We start from the raw sequence: 19,384 nt of genomic DNA, 5'->3' as shown, positions 1-19,384 counted from the left end.
AGTGCATCTACAGCTGCTAAATGACAGATCCCCACTGGCTTCTGTTTGTAAATAAATGGTGTGGCAATCTTGGGTAATGTTGTGGACCAAATAGGGTCATGTTTGATCAATAACATCACCCAGAATCCCCACTGGCTTGTTTACACAAAGACCCTGTCAGGAATCTGTCATTTGCAATGGAAGCAATGATGGGGCAGTATTGTTGGTTGATGGCTCATCGTGGTGGGGGGTTCAACATCGTTGTGCAATGCTCATCGTAAATAGTGTGGATCTACATTGCACATCATGACTGAGGTTGAAATTACAATTTATATATTTTTGTATTCAGTAAAAGGCTTTTTTTTTTTTTTTTACAGTTTTATTGTTTTTATTTACTTTCTCCAAATTTTTGTGACTAAATAGCAAGTGGTATGAAGACCCCATACTCATTTAAATGCAGCCTGACTGGCCAGAAAATGGGGGGGGGGGGCAGTGCCCCTTATCCTTAACCTTTTCTGGCAACATGCCTTCAACAATGGTCGGGGACCTTGCAAGGAAGGGGCAAAGCATCCCTCCCTTGCAAGGCAGCTTGTCCTCATGTTGAGAGGACAAGGGCCTCATCCCCACATTGTGTTACCCAAAAGGCATGTGACGTCAAAGACAGAAGCATCAGAATCTAAAAAGCTACTTTTTGAACACTAGGCCCCCTTAGATATTCCCCCTCCTTTTTCATGAAAGAGTACATATTGCCCTTGTTTCACCTTTACAAAATATATTTGAAAACATTAGTCCCTTAAACCAAAGTCTCTTAATGTAAATGTTGTGTCAATCATGTCACCCAGAGATGTATAGTTGTGTTCAAAATTATTCATCCCCCACTGAAATTGATTGTTTTGGCCAGTTTGACATTGATTTTGATCATTCAGTCATCCTGCTTACAATTAAATCAAAGAGGCACGTGTAGGTCAGACAAATATAACATAACATTTATAATGAAATAACCACAAATATCTTTTCTGTGCTCACATCATTATCAGTTTTATTCAACCCCCAATTGACATTCAATCTTAGTACTTAGTACAACATCCTTTTACAGTTATAACAGCTTTTAAACGTGAAGCATAGCTTGACACAAGTGTCTTGCAGCGATCTACGGGTATCTTCACCCATTCGTCATGGGCAAAAGCCTCCAATTCAGTCACATTCTTAGGCTTGTGCACTGCAACTGCTTTCTTTAAGTCCCACCAGAGGTTCTTAATCGGATTTAAGTCTGGTGACTGTGATGGCCACTCCAAAATGTTTCAGCCTTTAATCTGCAACCATGCTCTAGTGGACTTGGAGGTATGCTTGGGATCATTGTCCTGTTGAAAGGTCCAACGTCTCCCAAGCCTCAGGTTTGTGACGGACTGCATCACATTGTCATCCAATATCTCCTGGTACTGAAGAGAATTCATGGTACCTTGCACACGCTGAAGCTTCCCTGTACCTGCAGAAGCAAAACAGCCCCAAAGCATGATTGACCCCCCGCCATGCTTCACAGTAGGCAAGGTGTTCTTTTCTTCATAGGCCTTGTTCTTCCTCCTCCAAACATAGCGTTGCTCCATGGGCCCAAACAGTTCTAATTTTGTTTCATCAGTCCACAGAACACTATCCCAAAACTTCTGTGGTTTGTCCACATGACTTTTGGCATACTGCAGTCGACTCTTCTTATTCTTTAGAGACAGCAAGGGGGTGCGCCTGGGAGTTCTGGCATGGAGGCCTTCATTACGCAGTGTGCGCCGTATTGTCTGAGCAGAAACTTCAGTACCCACATCTGACAAATCTTTTCTCAGTTCCTCAGCAGTCACACGGGGACTTTTCTCCACTCTACGCTTCAGGTAGCGCACAGCAGTCGAAGTCAGCATCTTCTTTCTGCCACGGCCAGGTAGCGTTTCAACAGTGCCCTTTGCCTTGAATTTGCGAATGATGCTTCCTATGGTGTCTCTTGGTATGTTTAACATCTTTGCAATCTTCTAGCCATTGCCCTTCCTGTGAAGAGTAATCACCTCTTCTCTTGTCTTCCTGGACCATTCTCTTGACTTCACCATGTTTGTAACCACACCAGTAAATGTCTAGAAGGAGCTGAGTATCACAGTCATTTTAAATCTGCCTAATTGGTGCTTATTGGGCTTTATTGCTGCTCCTTGACATCCACAGGTGTTTTCAATACCTGATTGAAAACACTTCAATGAACCTATGTTCTTCAGAGTGGTAGTCTTTAAGGGGTTGAATAATTGTGTCAACAAAGAATTCACAAAAGAAACATTTACTACTGTATTACAAAACCAATTGATGTCATTTTAGTGGCATATGGTTCTTTAAGAAGTCCTTGTAGGATTTCATTCTGAATACAATTACAAATGTACACTAAATTCCCTAAAACCCTTTTCAGCATTGGGGGTTGAATAATTTTGAACACAACTGTAGATCCATGTAAATAATGATTAGCACTGCCATGTTGACCACTGCCACGCTGACCATCAATGCTGCCCCTCCACTGCTCTTGTCCCAGATGACAGATGGCTCCTTTATGTAAATGACACAGTGGGGATCCTAGTTGACCCTCACTGACAAATATGGTCATTATTAAATTTGGTTAATGACGTCACCCAGGATCCTTGCAGCTTGTTTACAAATGGAAGCCAGACAGGAATCTGTCATGCAGTTTAGAGGGGACAGTGCTACTACTGCTAAATGACAAACTTGTTTGTTTACAAGCATCAGCTGGGGGTTCAGGTGGGCAAAATTTTTTCACCCATTCACCGAACTGCAAATAGGCTAGGTCCATGAACCCGAAGCTCATCTCTACTCACTTCATCAAAAATTAAAATAAAAGTTTTGTCTTTAGATATAATGTACTTTAACATTATATTTCTCCAATGAGTTTTGTGATGGAATTAGTAGAAACCAGCTAAAACTATTGGCCTCAGTTTTCCTTTTGGAGAAGAAATTACCGAAGACCTCTTATTAAGATAAAGTATTTATATTAACAAAGTGTGGAATTTTAATGATATTTTTTTCTGCTTCATTTTTATTATTTGCTTTTCTCCCTCAATTTGCTCGCATCTTATGAATAGATAATGCAATTTGTTGCATTAGTTACAATAAAGGTTTCCAACAAACTATTTCAAATGTGTTTGGAAAGGAATATAGGCAAAATGAGCTGATTATGATAATATGCATCTGTTAAAAGAAAACTATCTTATGCATTTCTTGGTAAAAATGACTAAATTTTAATTTAAGTACAATTTAGATATATTCTTTAATCTAGCTCATTATTGCTGTTACTGGGAGCAAGCACTGAAGCGGCTGGTACAGAAGGCACACTTAGTGGGTCAATAAACATACTGTCTTTTTGTCCGACAATCTATGCTAAAGTATAAAATGTTCATTTATTAGTTAGTTGCATTTGGCAGATTATATCATATAAGCCTCTAGCTCTACTTGGTTGTTAATTTGCATAATGTGTTATGTCTAAAATGAAAACTAAATGGCTCCATGTGGTCTTTATATGACAAGTGCTTGTCAGCCTCATGCAATATTTGGAAGCATTAGATCCAAATCACAACAGCACTCACTGTGATGTTAAAAAAAAAAATGATTATTTCTTTTACACAATACTCTTTTTTTTGATCTGGTGTGTTTTAGACATTCACAGGGAAGGATAGCGCTGGGAACATTGTTTGTCTTTTGTCTCCACTGGCTAAAGCATGTTGGTCAAGTCGCTCCGACTTAGAAAAAGGGTCCTGTACTACTTTGGGGTGACCTGGGAGCGATTTGCATAGACTTCCATTATGTGAAGTCCCTGCAAGTCGCGCCGAAGTCGCGGTGCACAGCGGTCTTCACAGGTCGCCCCCCGAAGTCGGATCGCCTCAGTGTGAACCGGCTCTAAATCTCAGATTCTCAATTTTGTCCTTAACATGTGTAGCACCTTCCTAGATAGGTGCTAGGCAGGGGAAATATAGTTTGCTCGGTCTGCTTATCAGGGGAGCCTGATTATTAGTTATGCCTGTTGCATGTGTCTATGTGTGATTCATCTGGTCTGAGGGAGTGTCCCCACTGTGTCCAATAGGGAGGCCTGTTGGACAGTTGAGGGAACCCAGCCAGTGACACACAGGCTTTTGTAGCTGTCCCAGTGGGTTGGCACAGACAGTGGTGCATCCTGGGATAGGCTATAAAAGCCAAGAGCACATGTGGCAGGGGGTCTTTGGGTGGGAAGCCAAGTCCCAGAAGGAGGGTGACGGCTGTCTCCTCTTCTGAAGTTGTGGAAGGTGGTGGTCATAGGCAGTCGACCTGGTGAACCGGAAAGTGTTACTTAACCCAGAGGTCCGGTGGATGCTGACAAGTGGAGTTTGGAGGCAACGGTGACTCTGGAAAAACAGTGTCCGTGAGTACAGAGGAACTTGCCCAGGGGTCTGGCAGGAAGGGGACCACTCCAGAAGCTAGGGTCAGTGGATGGGTGTCAGCACACAGGCATTGAGAGAAAAGGAGGTGCCAGTTTCAGAACCCTGAAGAGAATATTACACAGGAGCATTTAAAGTATCTTCACTTAGTGGCAAAGTGAAGCAGCGGCCTTGCTGCATTCTATAGTAAGTTGTCCCTCAGACTGTGAATAGTTAATAGTTGGAGTATCCCACTCATCCCTTCTCGTATCCAATTTCTCAATAAAACCACAAAAACAACATCCCCTGGATTGATAATTGACTGAGCCAAGTACTTTCGTTGCTGTTCATCTGCTGTCAGTTGCTAAGGGTAACCCAGGGGTATCCAGAAGGTGTAATTCTCAGCAGTCCTCTAGGGGGCAGTGCTACATATGGTTCTTAATTTAAGACATGTTTTACCCTAATGCATTGCCTGCCCACCTCCCTTAAACACTTACCTGAATCCTCTCTCTATCCAGCTCTGTGCCCATCTGCAACAGCACTCTTCCCTCTTCCTCTTCTCACAGGGCACAGTGGCTCCTGCTGCTGTCAATCAAGTCTTGTGAGGGGGGAGTGGGGGTGGGGGTGGAACCAAGCTGCTCTGTGTGTGTCATTGGATGTGCCCATGCGCCTGCACAAGTGCCCCTATAGCAGCTGGCTTGCTATCAAGGCACTTGCAGAAGAAGAGGAGCAGAGAGTGCTGGTAGTGGAACCCAGAAGAGGAGGTGAGAGACCACTCTGTGCAATGCAATTCCACAGAGCAGGTAAGTAAAACACTCTAAACACAATTAACCACTCTACCACTGGAGGATTTTGCTGTCTTACGTCTGGGCCACTTTTTGCGATTTGGCGCTGTGCGACTTTAACTGACAATTGCGCGGTCATGCGACGCCGTACCCAAACAAAATTTACGTCCTTTTTTCCCACAAACAGAGCTTTCTTTTGGTTGTATTTGATCACCTGTGCGATTTTTACTTTCCTGACAGACTCCATGGCAGCACACGTATGGGTAGGCTCCGCCTCCTCTCCTACCCTATAGGACCCCACTCCCATAAATCTTTGCTCCATACCAGGAGCCGTGTTCCTTTTTTGTCCTCCTCCTGCAAGAAGGAAGTCTTACCTTATAGGATATCTATCGGTTTCAGGCGATCTGGTGGCGTGTGGACTTTCCTGATGTCGGATGCCTCCTGTTTTATGTCCAGCAATCTCGATATTTATCGGGTGGACCCGGGCAATATTATTTTAAATGCTGAAAATGCCGTAGATCCTGAATGAGAGGTGGGCTGCATTGATGGCCAATACGTCCTTGCTATTGAGCGGATAGGCCCTGATGCCCTGTCACACACGCATGAATTCATCCAGGCCTGAGACTGTTCGGTTATCATCATGGTGGTAAAGTATAAAACTTTCTTTGGTTTCATTGCATTTCCTGTTTGTGCGGTGGAGCGATCCTGCTTTCCAGATCGTCGCTTAGGCTCCTCCCCCTGCCTCACTGGACCTTCTATTGGTTGTCCAGGATGAGGCTTGGCTCTGGTTCCGTCTGCGCATGCGCGCGCATCACTCCCGATCTCCTATGACGCCATTGCGTCGTTTGGGGCGTGGCCTTGCGGCGCCCGGGAGATTTAAGCAGCTGTCAATCCTGTTTACAATGGGATGTCTGCGGGTGTTGCGGTGGCTTCCCCGTGCTGTTTCTCTGCTCTTCAGCGGTGAGTCATGCTTTGAACCAGGGGCCATTTGGGGTAAAAGGGATGGTGTGGAGACGAAAGTTAATACATGTATGCTTACTTTCTTCCTGTGCAGGCTTTTTGCTTCTATCTGCAAATGGATGCTTCACAACCCCCCCGGTGGCCAGTCCCTGTGCAACAGGTAAGCTAGTTATCTTAACCCTTACCTGCTTGCGTTGGCTGGTAGGAATGGAGCCTAAGTGTGTCTTTTTTTCCCTATTCAGCCCTTTTAGGTCTGACCAACGCCCCATTTCTGGATCAAAGGATCGTTCTCCTTCAGCCCATCGGCATTCTTCATCAAAGTCTGGTCATAGGTCTAGCTCCAGATCTAAACTACATGAGAACACTTCCAGTTCAGTCGCACCGCGACAATCCCGCCATTCTGACCGCAGTTCAGGGAAGTCATGCTGGGGCCGTCGAGCCTGTATCCCTGAGGATAGATCCTTATGTGATACCTGTTATTCCAGGGTTCTAAGGGAGAAGCAAGACACTGTACAACCAGTGGAGTCTATGGTCAGGCGGATTGTACAAGAATCCCTCAGAGACTGGGATCCCAGCAGACTGTCTGGTCACTCTTTAGAGGCTCCTGGACTTCTCCCGAGGGATGAATTGGAGCCAGGTACTTCACAACCAAGTCATCTGTCAGAAGATTCTACAGACAGCGAGGATGATTTGGGAGACCAGAATGTAGGTTTTGAACTTGCTATGGTCCCACCGCTAGTTAAGGCGGTTAAGGAGGCATTGAAATGGGAAGATCCAGCCGAGTCCCCAGCCAAACAGAAGAAATACTTCAAACATCTCAAAAAAGAGCGTTCCCATTTTCCCCTCCTAGGGGAGTTGGGAGAAATTATTACAGACGAGTGGCAGGGAGTTGAAAAGAGAAACTCTTTGTCATCTAAGGTCTCCAGAATGTATCCCTTTAAGGATGATAAGGTGAAACATCTAGATTCCGCTCCCACAGTGGACGCGGCCTTGATGAGGTTGGTCAAACACGTGACCTTGCCATTAGAAGACTCAGTCTCATTCAAAGACGCTCTTGACAGGCGGATTGACACAGATCTTAAAAAGATTTATCTCTCCGCAGGTATGGCGTGTAAGCCGGCTCTGGCTTTGGCAGCCACATCCAAGGCAATGGAAGCCTGGGTGGACAGCTTGGAAGCTACACTTCAGAGTGTCTCCGAAGAGGTGGCCAGGAGTTCGCCCATTCAAGAGTTGAGGCTGGCAACAGCTTTCTTGGGTGAGGCATCCATTGATATCATCCGCTTGGCGGCGCGGGTCATGCTGTCCTCTGTCACGGCCAAGCGCGCCTTGTGGTTGCGTCCCTGGTTGGCCGACCGTGCCTCTAAGACAGGCCTGGTGCAAAATTCCCTTTGAGGGTTCCTCCCTCTTTGGTAATAAGTGCTATTACCCGTGCCACTGGTGGTAAATCGGGGTTCCTTCCCCAGGATCGCCGGTTGATGGACCAGAGAAGACCTCAAAACAGACAAAATCCTGATCGTACCAGAGAGGCCCGTTTTTACAGGCCCGGTCGTGAGTTCAGGAAGAACTGGAAGCGCCCTCAGTCTACGGGGCAGAAGATAATTGGGACCATGGTTTCCACGGCTCCCATGGTGAAGTGGGCACAGTGGAGGATGAGGCCCTTTCAGATGGGTTTTCTCCAACAGTGGAGTTTCGAGAATCCGGAAGTCCTCATTCGGATAACAACATCCATGAGGGAAAGCTTAACCTGGTGGCTTCAGCGGAAAAATCTATTAAACTGCCATTCAATCATTCCAATGTCCTGGTTGGTCATTACCTCGGACGCCAGCAGGACGGGATGGGGAGAGCACTGCCTGTCGGAGGTGGCCCAGGGCAGTTGGAATTTCCCTACATGCGGGGTGGTCTCGAATGTGCTGGAGCTTCGGGCAGCGTTCTGTGCTCTCCAGGTCTTTCAGCATCTGGTGACCGATGCCTCGGTCCTCCTAAGACTGGACAATATGACAGCCGTCACCTACATCAAGAGACAAGGAGGCACCCGCAGTTCTTCTCTTCTGAAAGAAGTGAAACCGATTATGGATTGGGCTCAAAGACATCTGTCCAACTTGTCGGCCGCCTATCTTCCAGGTGCCCAGAACGTCCAGGCAGACTTCCTTTCGAGGTCTGTTCTGGACAACAACGAGTGGTCACTCCATTCAGAGACCTTCAAATGGGTCATGTCTCTAGGTTACCGTCCAGAGGTAGATCTGTTCGCATCTCCAAGCAATGCCAAACTGGAGAGATTGGCACGAGGTGGCTTTATCCCCAGGCCTACGGGGTAGATGCCCTGAGGGATCATTGGGTAGATGCCCTGAGGGATCATTGGAATTTTCAGACAGCTTATGCGTTTCCTCCAGTGCCAGTCATATTCAAGTTTCTTCACAGACTCAGAACAGAGAGAGTGCAGATCATAGCGATTCTTCCCTTTTGGCCAAAGAGACCGTGGTTTCCTCTGTTGCTCCAGCTGAGCTGTCGGGACCCGGTACCTCTACCAGTCAGGCCGGACCTTCTGTCCCAAGGGCCTATTCTTCACCCCTGCCCAGCACAGCTTCATCTCATGGCATGGCTGTTGAGAGGGAAAGATTGAAAGCGCTCGGTTGTCCAAATGAGGCAATCGCTACAATGATGAGTGCCAGAAGACCCGGCATGAACAAAGTCTACGAAAAAATCTGGTCCAAGTTCAAGGATTATGTGGATAGCAGATCTGGCTCTGTCTCTGACCCAGGAATCCAGGATATTTTGGGCTTCCTCCAGTCCGGGCTGGACCTGTCATTGGCAGTGAGTTCCCTTCGAGTCCAAATTTCAGCCATTTCGGCCTTCACTGGGACTGCATGGGCGAAACACTCCCTGGTTCGTCAGTTCTTCAGAGGCGCTACTAGGCTAAGACCTCCTAGAAAGCCCAGGTTTCCTAAGTGGGATCTTCCTACGGTCTTGGAATTTCTTTCCTCAGTCACCTTGAATCAGGAGGATCCATTCTTCCTTAAAAATATCTCCATGAAGACAGCCTTTCTGGTGGCTATTACTTCGGCCAAACGGGTCTCTGAACTCGGTGCCTTGGGCTACAAGGAACCATTCCTTACGTTTTTCCCTGATCGGGTAGTATTGGTTCCGATGCTTGGCTCCAATCCGAAAGTAATGTCGGTATTCCATGTCAACCAGGAAATTGTCCTGCCCACGTTCAAATCTCAAGATGAAAATTCTATCCATCCTTTGGATGTGGGGGAAACTCTACGGCTATATCTGGAGACCACGGCTCCTTTTCGCCAGTCAGACCATCTTTTTGTCCTCATCTGTGGAAAAAACAGGGGCAAACAAGCTTCCCCAAGATCTATAGCGAGTTGGATAGTTCAGACCATCCAGTGGGCATATAAAGCCAAGGGACTGGCTCCTCCAGAGGAGGTGACAGCTCATTCCACTAGAGGTATCTCTACGTTGTGGGCAGCTTCTCTTCATGTAGCTCCTGACTTGATTTGCCGAGCGGCTTCTTGGTCATCAATTCATACCTTTATGTCGCATTACTGTGTTGAACCGGCTTCTTTATCTCTGGTCAATTTTGGTTTAAAAGTCTTGTCTGTTGACGGTGCAAATTAAACCTTTTTCTGTTAAACCAGCAGTTACCCGCCCGGGTGTGTATGGCTAGTTATTTCCCATACGTGTGCTGCCATGGAGTCTGTCAGGAAAACGGAAAATTTATATCAATACTTACCGTAATTTTCCTTTCCTGATGGACTCCATGGCAGCAGGAGTCCCCTCCCATCTGCTGGAGTAGTTCTAGTTATGGAACACGGCTCCTGGTATGGAGCAAAGATTTATGGGAGTGGGGTCCTATAGGGTAGGAGAGGAGGCGGAGCCTACCCATACGTGTGCTGCCATGGAGTCCATCAGGAAAGGAAAATTACGGTAAGTATTGATATAAATTTTCAGTTTTTTTAGCTATAAACAAAAAGAGAGCGTTTATTTTGAAAAAGTAACAATATTTTTAACATTTTTTTATATGAAATTCCCCCCCAAAAAAATGTAAAAATCAAATTTTTTTTTAAATTTTTGGCCAATTTGTTTTCTGCTACCTATGTTTGGTAAAAAAAAATCACAATAAGCGTTTTTTGATTGGTTTGCGCAAAAGTTATTGCGTTTACTAACAAAGGGAAAGATTTCTGTCATTTTTGGTGTTTTTTTTTTAATGCGTAATGGCGGCGATCTGCGATTTTTTTTTGCGGGACTGCGACATTGCGGTGGACAGATCGGACCCTTGACTGACATTTTTGACACTTTTGGGGGTACCAGTGACATTACTGCAGTAATCAGTGCTATATATATATAGCAGACCTACGTCGCCAGACGATAACGAGCCACTGTGCCGCAGTAGCAGCACAGTGAGCAGTGGGGAAGTGGTTAAGATGGTTTACATCAACAAGTATCCACTGCACAATGTTACCCAAAATAATGAAAGCCTTACTTAATTGCACAGCTCATAGCAGTATTCTGAGTTATACACAAATTACAAACAAAAACCTTAGCTTGACCTGTCCACCATAGAATAAAACAGATAACACTGGGTATTAATATGTCCTTATAAAACCTTATTGCCCATATGATGATCAGAGATAGATTTGTCTTGAGATGCAATTTATTTATTTAGCATGCTACAAATACCTGGATCCAGAGTATTATGGTAGTAGCGTCTGTGATAATAAAGAACTAGGCGCTAGGCCTGGAATAGATAGCCATGGGTTCTGCAGTTTCTACCCCTATACCCCACCCATACCTGACCCACCCTTTTTTCTACTATTCGTCTACATTTTCCTCTTTTCATGATTCATACTTTTAGTACCAAATGGTCTTTTTCTAGATAACACTTAATGCCAGTTAGGTTACCCCGACAAAGTTGAGATGCTGCTATATCATATACATTGGTGGTTCGGCTCTAAGCTGTGCCCAAGTGTGGTCGTGCAGGCTGCATCCCTGACCTTTCTTTTTATATTGATCAGGCTGTCATGTCCTTCCATTGCTACTATGTACAATGTATTGAGACTATTGTATGATTTGAGGTGACAGCCCACTGGCCTGTGACTATATCCTTCATCCAACACCAAACTCATTGTTATCATTGTATCCTGCCATTGCTCTGCAACATGTAAAACATTAATAAAAATCTATTGCAACAGAAAATGTTTTATATAAGTGCAAAAAATACCCTTTGAGTCTATCAAACATACAGTGCTTTCTGTTTTGGGTTGCTCCTTCATAGATACAGTACAGTGAGTGTCACTAGTCACCCTAGGACAGGATGATAGCACAACCAGGTAAAACTAAAAGAAATAAAGTCTGAAAAAAAGAAAACTAATGCAGCCACCACATCTAAGGACTGGTTTGCTACAAATATTACATTTTGTTCTTGGGTTTAGAGACACCTTTCTATAAGAAAATTGACCAGTGTGGGTTAAAGCAGAACAGCTGCCAAAAAAATATAAAAACAAATAAAGCTAATTAAAAGATAGAATAAAAAATCAGCTTTTGCTGTAATGTTGACCTTCACTCCAGAAATTCCCTCCATACTACTGTAGCACTATCCCCATAGGGCTAGCTGTGTGATGACTTCTTGGGCCTCCTCTGATTACCTGGGGGAAGTCACTTAGGAGGCGGTTCACTCATCCATCCATACTCCCAATGGCTCATTACTCAATAAACAGTCCAGGGGTTTTGGTTTTATATTTATTGTGGAACTTGGATGGGAGAAGGGAATAGTGGGATGCTCCAACTTGAACTATTCACAGTAGATAAGGACAACCCTCACTTGGCCTCACCAGGTTATTTGTGGAAGCAGACACACTGCTTTAACCATACTGCCACATGTATAGAAGAATTACATCCTCTTGCTCTCTCTAGCAGCAGACTTGATGCAACTACATTATCTTCAGGACACTCTCTAGCATCCCCTTGACTGACACCCGTCCACTGCCTCTTCTAGCAGAAGGGGTTGCCCTCTCAGTACAGGTCCCATGACACAGATCTGTAATCAGATCCTCTCCAGTGTCTCCCTTCCAGTCAGCTCTGCAGGACATCTGGGTTCAGCTCCTTTCTAACTATCCGGCCCTTAGGTCGACCACCTGAGGCCGCATGGCAGCTTCTATAAAGGAGGGGCAGTCGCCCCCTCCCTCCTGGTCCCAGCTCTCCAGCTGAAACACCCCGAGCACATGTGCCCTTGGCATTTATACAGTATCTCAGCATGCACTTTCATCTGCCAATCACCAGGGCTGTACTAAATGCCTGTGCACTCATTTGTCAGGTTTCCTCGCACTGTCCAATATGCCTCCCTATTGGACCAGTGTGAAACACTTCAGGCAAACTGAGCTGCACCTGAGCACCATGAGCAGACCTCTCTAGCAGATCCTGTTCACTGGCAGTCAGAGAACAATATAGATTTACCTGCAATCTTTCTGGTAAGCAGAAACAATCCAAAAATGATATTCTCTCTTCTAGCACCTACCTAGGAGGGTGCTACACTACATTTTACTGTACTAGATGTTCTCAGTCTGATGGCCAGCATCATGCTGATGAAATGCAGGTTTTCCCGCCTGACTGTTCAACAGAAGCCACTCATTAGATTGGCTTCTTTTGAACAGACATCAGTACACAAGGACAGTGGGTTTTTTCTGAACTAGACTATTTTCAATCTGTTTATACTCAGCATAAGAAACTAATTTACTTGGTCATGCAACACTGTACCAAAAATGTTTTTTTTTTTTTTTTTACTATATATTTTAATATATACACTATATTGTCAAAAGTATTGGGATGCCTGCCTTTACGTGCACATGAACTTTAACCACTTAAGAACCGTAAGGTTATACCCCCTTAATGACCAGGCCATTTTTTTGCGATACGGCACTGCCCTCACAAATGCTCTTCTGGAAGAATGGTTACACATTCCAAAAGACACACTCCTAAACCTTAAGGACAGAGTTGAACCTGTTATAGTTGCAAAGGATGGGCCAAATCAATATTGAACCCTACGGACTAAGCCTGGGATGCTATTAACCACCTCACACTTTTACCCCCTTCCTGCCCAGGCTAATTTTCAGCTTTAAGTGCAGTCGCAATTACATATTTGTTTATCATTTTCTTCACACTAATAGATCTTTCTTTTGGTGGTATTTAATTACTGCTGTTTTTTTTTTTTTTGCAAAAAAAAAGACCAACAATTTTGAAAAAAAAGTTTTTCTTTTTTGTAAATAAGATTTTTTTTCTACTTCTCTTATAAGGCTGCACTGATGAGCACTGCCAGGCTGCACTGATGGACACTAATGGAGTGACACTGATAAGGAGGCACTAATATGCAGCACTGATGGGCACTGATAGGTTGCATTGATATGCAGCACTGATAGTTGGCACTGATGGGCAATAATAGGTGTCACTGATAGATGGCACTGATGGGCACTGATATGTGGCACTTATGGGCAATGATAAGTGGCACTGATGGATACTAATGGATGGCACTGATGGGAAGGCACAGATTGGACACGGACGATCACATGGGTAAAGAGCTGTGGTCCCGGCTCTTTGTTGAGATCAGGGTCGCGCCGTGTCCTAGGGACACAGCGAACCCACAATCGATGTGCCGTACACCCTCGCCAGCGCGTGATCATGGCTAAAATGGGCACCATCATATGACGTCATCCTAGAACAAGAGCCGCCCCCTCTGCAATCATTTGTCTATACGGCAGGCGGAAGGGGGTTAAAGTTCATGTCCGTGTAAAGGCAGGTGCCCAATACTTTTGACAATATAATGTATATATATATATATATATATACATATTTCTGTTAAAAATAAAATATATGTATATTTCTGTTAAAAATAAAATGCCAGAACTGTACAAACAATAATCTAATTTTTCCAAAATTTTGGGCAATAATGAAACATGCTGGTATTGAGGTGGGTAAAATTGTGTGCTTTTAGAGTCTAATGCAATTAAACAATCACTCCAGGTCAGGCCAATATTTCATTTATGGGAGTAGATGCTAGGCAGACTTACCCACCCGGGTTCCATGCTCTGCCCTCCTACCAAAAAGTCTCATTCCTCCTGGTCCATTCTCCATAACATTATGGCGACAGCAGATGGGGGGGAGCTGGGACCTTAGCATAACTTTCTCCACCAGTATCTTTGTTAAACAAGATGATTCAGCCCACACACCTTCATGCAAACCTGAAATATTAGTGTTGGGTGGAGAAGCCTTTAAAACATAGGCTGAATGTTGGTCGGTTTTTATTGAACAGGCCGATGTCTCTCGAAATTTGGCCCGTGTGTACTAGGCATTAGAGTGAGCCTGTCCTAAGTCTGCCCTCATTAACAATGCAAGAAGTCTAGCCTCTACACTTGCTTTGTTAGGTCTGACAGTGTTCAAATCTAGTTGCAATTAAATAATAAAGATCTGCTTGCACAGTACAGACAGGGTTAATGATGGCAAACAAAAAAGCTGCCTAGAACTTTTCCCTGCTGGAGGGTCCAGAGTAGAGCATCTAAAAAGGTAAGCTACAAATTTGTTTTTTAAGTTACAGTATGCTATTTGAATGGGGACATATAACAAAAATAAAATAGGTGTTATCCCAATTTGGTTGCAAAATTGGAAGTGCAAAATATACTTCAATGGTATCTTTTATTAGCATTGAGCTATAGGATGAGATGAGACAGCCTTTCTGCTTGTCAGCACTACTATTCAGAGAGGGAGAGATCACAGGACAAACAGTTATCTTTGATAGGCAAACCAACACTATTATAAGATTATTTTTTTTACAGATGCCTTTTTAAGACTGCATCTGTGCATTCGGACTATTGCATTAAAATGTGCAAAACCACAATGCCCACCATCCATGACGTGATTCATTGTAGATGGCACCACCACACAATGCATAGTAGCTGCTAAAGCATGGCAGTGCACCACAACACACAATGCAGTGCATTATCTATTCATAATGAACAGGTTGTCTTACTGCAATGCACTTTAACAAATTACATAGCACATCACAACAGACCTGATAAGTCTATATGGGGACTAAATGTTTTATCTTCACCATCCCACCTTAGATACCATTTTGATAGTATGTTTCTAGGGTTTAGTTAAACCAAATCCTGATGCTCCTTCAACTTTCATAGTGAGTTATCACTACCTGGCCAGAGGCAAGCCGTAAAGCCCAAAGTGCCGCCCTGAGCTGAATTCTGTTAGCAGCTTGAGATCAAGATAAACTGTGAAAATAGATTTTTGTAGCCGTGTCTCAGATTAAGGAGTAATTGAAGCTGCCTGTATATGAGCAGATTAGGCCATCTAAGATGCATTCTTCTTCTTCTGCTATTGGCAGTCTTTCAGCCAATCAGTTACAAAAGCTATGTCCATTCATCAAGACAGAATGTATTGTTCAGAGAACAATGGGGACAGCAAAACAGGAGCTGCATTCGTAAGAAATGTGAACCTCAAAAGATCTTCCATTTCATTTAATCAATATCCGAGGGGGCAGGGAAGTTGGGGTAATGCATAGTTGTCAGCAGGTCTATAATGACCTTCCCTGCAGATAATATGCATATGAATGAACCTTAATAATTACTCACCTGCCACTCTGCAGTACTGTGTACACTGTTTTCTAAATCAACCCCATTAACTCCCATTATATTCCCTAAAAAAATGCTTCTGGCAGTTAGACAGCGAGAAAACAGCATGACAGTTTGCAGCTGGTACTTCGAGAAGAGGCCTGCAGTACAATTTTAAGCAAAGAGAAAAAAATGAAATATTATACTGTGAATTTTAAATAAAGGGGTTTATTGACTAGTCAGATGAATGAAAATCATCAGCAAATCCTCAGTAGCACATTCATCATAAAAATCATTATCACAGTCTACTAAAGACATCTTTGAAATAAATTGGCAAACCTTGCCAGCTATGGACCACTCATTGCTATTATTGGTACAATTTCCATGCTTGATAAAACAGCCTCAAAGGATAACTGAATCTAAAAAAGGTTTTCTCATGGGATTGTCTTATTATTTAAATGTAATGTTCCTAGATATTAAAATGTAATGAGCAATATGCAAATGAAATATTCATGAAAATTATCATCTGCTAGTTTTTACTTTAAATTGATTTTCGCAAAGAATCACAGAAATTTCTTCTCATACAGCTATTAGTTTGGTCTACAGAATGAAAGCCTGGCCCTTAAAACAACCTTTACTGAAATCAGTTTATGCATTCAAGGGTGATATACGATATATTTTTTACTTAGCTGTAAGTCAACCTGTGTTTACTTTGTGAACCAAATGATGTCCAGAGGAGCTAGAAAATTAAAATGAGCTTTCATCGAACATGTCTGGATATTTGAAGCATGCACAGTTGTACCAAGCAAAAAATGTCCTTCTTTAGTAAACCATCTTATGGTTTTGGAAATAAAGTTGAATTGACATATAAGAGCCTGTGTTTTGTTTCTTTGTACACTGTGATATAAATATTATTATATTACTGATTTAATATTTGCTCAGATAAAAAATGGATTACCTTGAAAAAAAATACATATTTCATTATTTCCAAGCTTTTCCATGTGCACCAAATTTGAATTGAAAATCCATAGACTACCAAGCTTCTAAAATACAACATACATTGCTGGTTTTGTGTGCTTTTACGCTTTTTCTTGTCTTTACCGCAAAAGGCCAGACATTATTTCGGAATGTCAGTGTGGGAATTGCAGTTAGGGTACAACCTTCCCAAAAGAGAGTATGTTGGCAACTAGTGTGGCACCACCCACTACTTATCAATACACAGAGCATCTGATTCTGAGAAAAAAAAACATTTTTCACATAGCAGGGATCAAAATAATACAATGTGATCCAACTGCAGCTCCAGTATAACAGGATGAATAGAGAAAATAGTCCAATATCAGAGCTACCCCTTCCTGTATTCATAAATCATGACACAAAATCCACATATTTCATAGTAAATTGCATATCAGAATATTGTAAAGTTCAGCAAAAGCAAAAAAAAAATAAAAAATTCATCAAGTGTATTTATCAGAAATTAGAGTAGTAAGTGGAAGCAGACAATAAAATTACAACAACACAATATAAACTAGCAAATGCAGAATGGTGTGGTTGTAAACCCTTACATATATCCACACTGGCATGACTAGCCTCAGATGATACACAGAGATGACACAAATCCTTTGTCAGGGTATGGACTTAAACCTGGGACCTCTGCTGTGTCTGGCAACGACTTTGTTTGCTAACCTATCAGGAATGCTGTACAGATCCCTGGACCGTTTACTTGAAGGATCCTACCTTGAATTTTGTTTGTCTTAAACCTTGAACTCTTTGCTCCTCTCATGAATTTCTTGATTTAAGCCATGTCTCTGCACTTTCTGTTTGCCACATTATTGTGCTCCTTTCAGCCAGTATCTCGCTTTTGTCTCTCTTGCTGCCATCCAAATCTTCACTACCATTCGTTACTGACCTTTGGCTTGTTCCTCAGCTACTGTACGCTTCTGCATAATCCCAACCTCCACCATTCATTACCGACCTTTGGCTTGTTTCCTGACTATGCTTCTTCTTGATCCCTACCTGCATTATCTACTACTGGACCCCCGGCTTGCTCACCTCCTGGTGGGGCAATCTGGAGGACCGTGACCTGGTATTAATACAGCAAAACCCATCTCCACCATCAGGAGCTCTGTTGAATGCTGATTAGTACTTAGACCCCGGACCCTTTAGGCGAACCCGTGCCATCAGCCAGGGTGACCTGCTTTTATACCTCTCCAGCTTGTTGGTGGGTTTTGCTCCACTGCTATAGCTACTGGCCTCTGAGCCTGGCTCCAGACTATGACATCCTTCTATATAGTTTGTACCATTTTATCTACAGCCCTCTCTCAGCCATTCAAAGAACAGAATTTACACAGCATTCCACAGCTACAGAAATCAGGGGGCGATGTTCTGATATTACACACTGGAGAGCAGCGAACTGAGTGTAATCTGAGATGTGAGTGAAGGGAATAGACATATCCCCTCTACACAGTCTCATAGGGAAACCTGCACAGCTGAGGCTGACAATCACTTGCTGTGTGCTGGATAGAGGCTTGTCTGTTTGTTGGCATTGTCTGGTGGCGGCATAGACTGTCAGAAGTGGCTCATGCAGATAGTGGGGTTTTCTTAAATTTGACTGCAAAAGTGGAAATACCCTTTAAGTTTCTAAGCTGTGTGAAAAAAAAATGAAAGTGAGGAGCTGATTTAGTTCCTACAGGCAATGGTACCAGTTCAGCTAAATCTTGTCTCAGACAATTTTATTAATTCCCCCTAATGTGTTTGTTGTTCAGGGGTTTACTAACAATTAGGGATGGGCCGAAAACCCCCTTGTTCGGTTCCTACCAGAACATCTCAAACAGGAAAAAAGTCCTAGTGAACATGCAAACTCTATTAAAGTCTTAAAGGCTTATATGGAAGTTATTGCAATAAAACAAGCATGGGGATCTGGGTACTACCCTGGGAGACATGTACCAATTACATTTTTTTTTTTTTAAAACAATAGTTTTAAAGAAGCAGTGATTTTAATGATGTTTAAAGTGAAACAATAAAAATGAAAAATGTATTTTAATACAGTGCCTGGGGGCCCCCTTAGTCTGCCTGTAAAGTGGTGCATCTGTATGATGTATAGAGCCTGCTGCAGCAATACTAACATTTCTAAAGGAAAAAATGTAATTTAAACTTGCTCCAGCTCCAGCTTTAATCCTGCACCATATGATGCAGACACTGCCGGCGCTGAGGACTAAAGAATTGTTTAAAGGCATCGGTCAGCTGGCTGCCTTCTTCACTGTTCTTCCTTTGAACAAAGTCTCAGAAACACTTTGTCCAGGTAATGGTAACCTCCCAGTGTCTGGAAAGGTGTTACACAAATTTTTCTTCAAGGCGTCCTCAAGATGTTTCATCCTCTGCTCCCTCTGCGAAGACAGAATGAGCTTTGCAACTTTACTCTTGTAACGTGGATCGAGAAGGGTTGCCAACCAGTAATGATCCCCCTCTTTGATACCATGAATCCTCGGGTCCTTTCGCAGGCTTTGCAGAATCAGGGAGCCCATGCAGCATAAGTTAGAGGAGGCATCAGATTCTGAGTCCTCTGGGTCACCAAGGATGACATTGTTAGGAATTACTTCTCCCGAGTCACGTACAACTCCTGGGGTTT

Source organism: Pelophylax lessonae, assembly GCF_965119305.1.
Source record: "Pelophylax lessonae genome assembly, chromosome: 8".
NCBI lineage: Eukaryota > Metazoa > Chordata > Amphibia > Anura > Ranidae > Pelophylax > Pelophylax lessonae.
The sequence above is the reverse complement of the archived record's forward strand: the minus strand, read 5'-3'. Positions refer to the sequence as shown.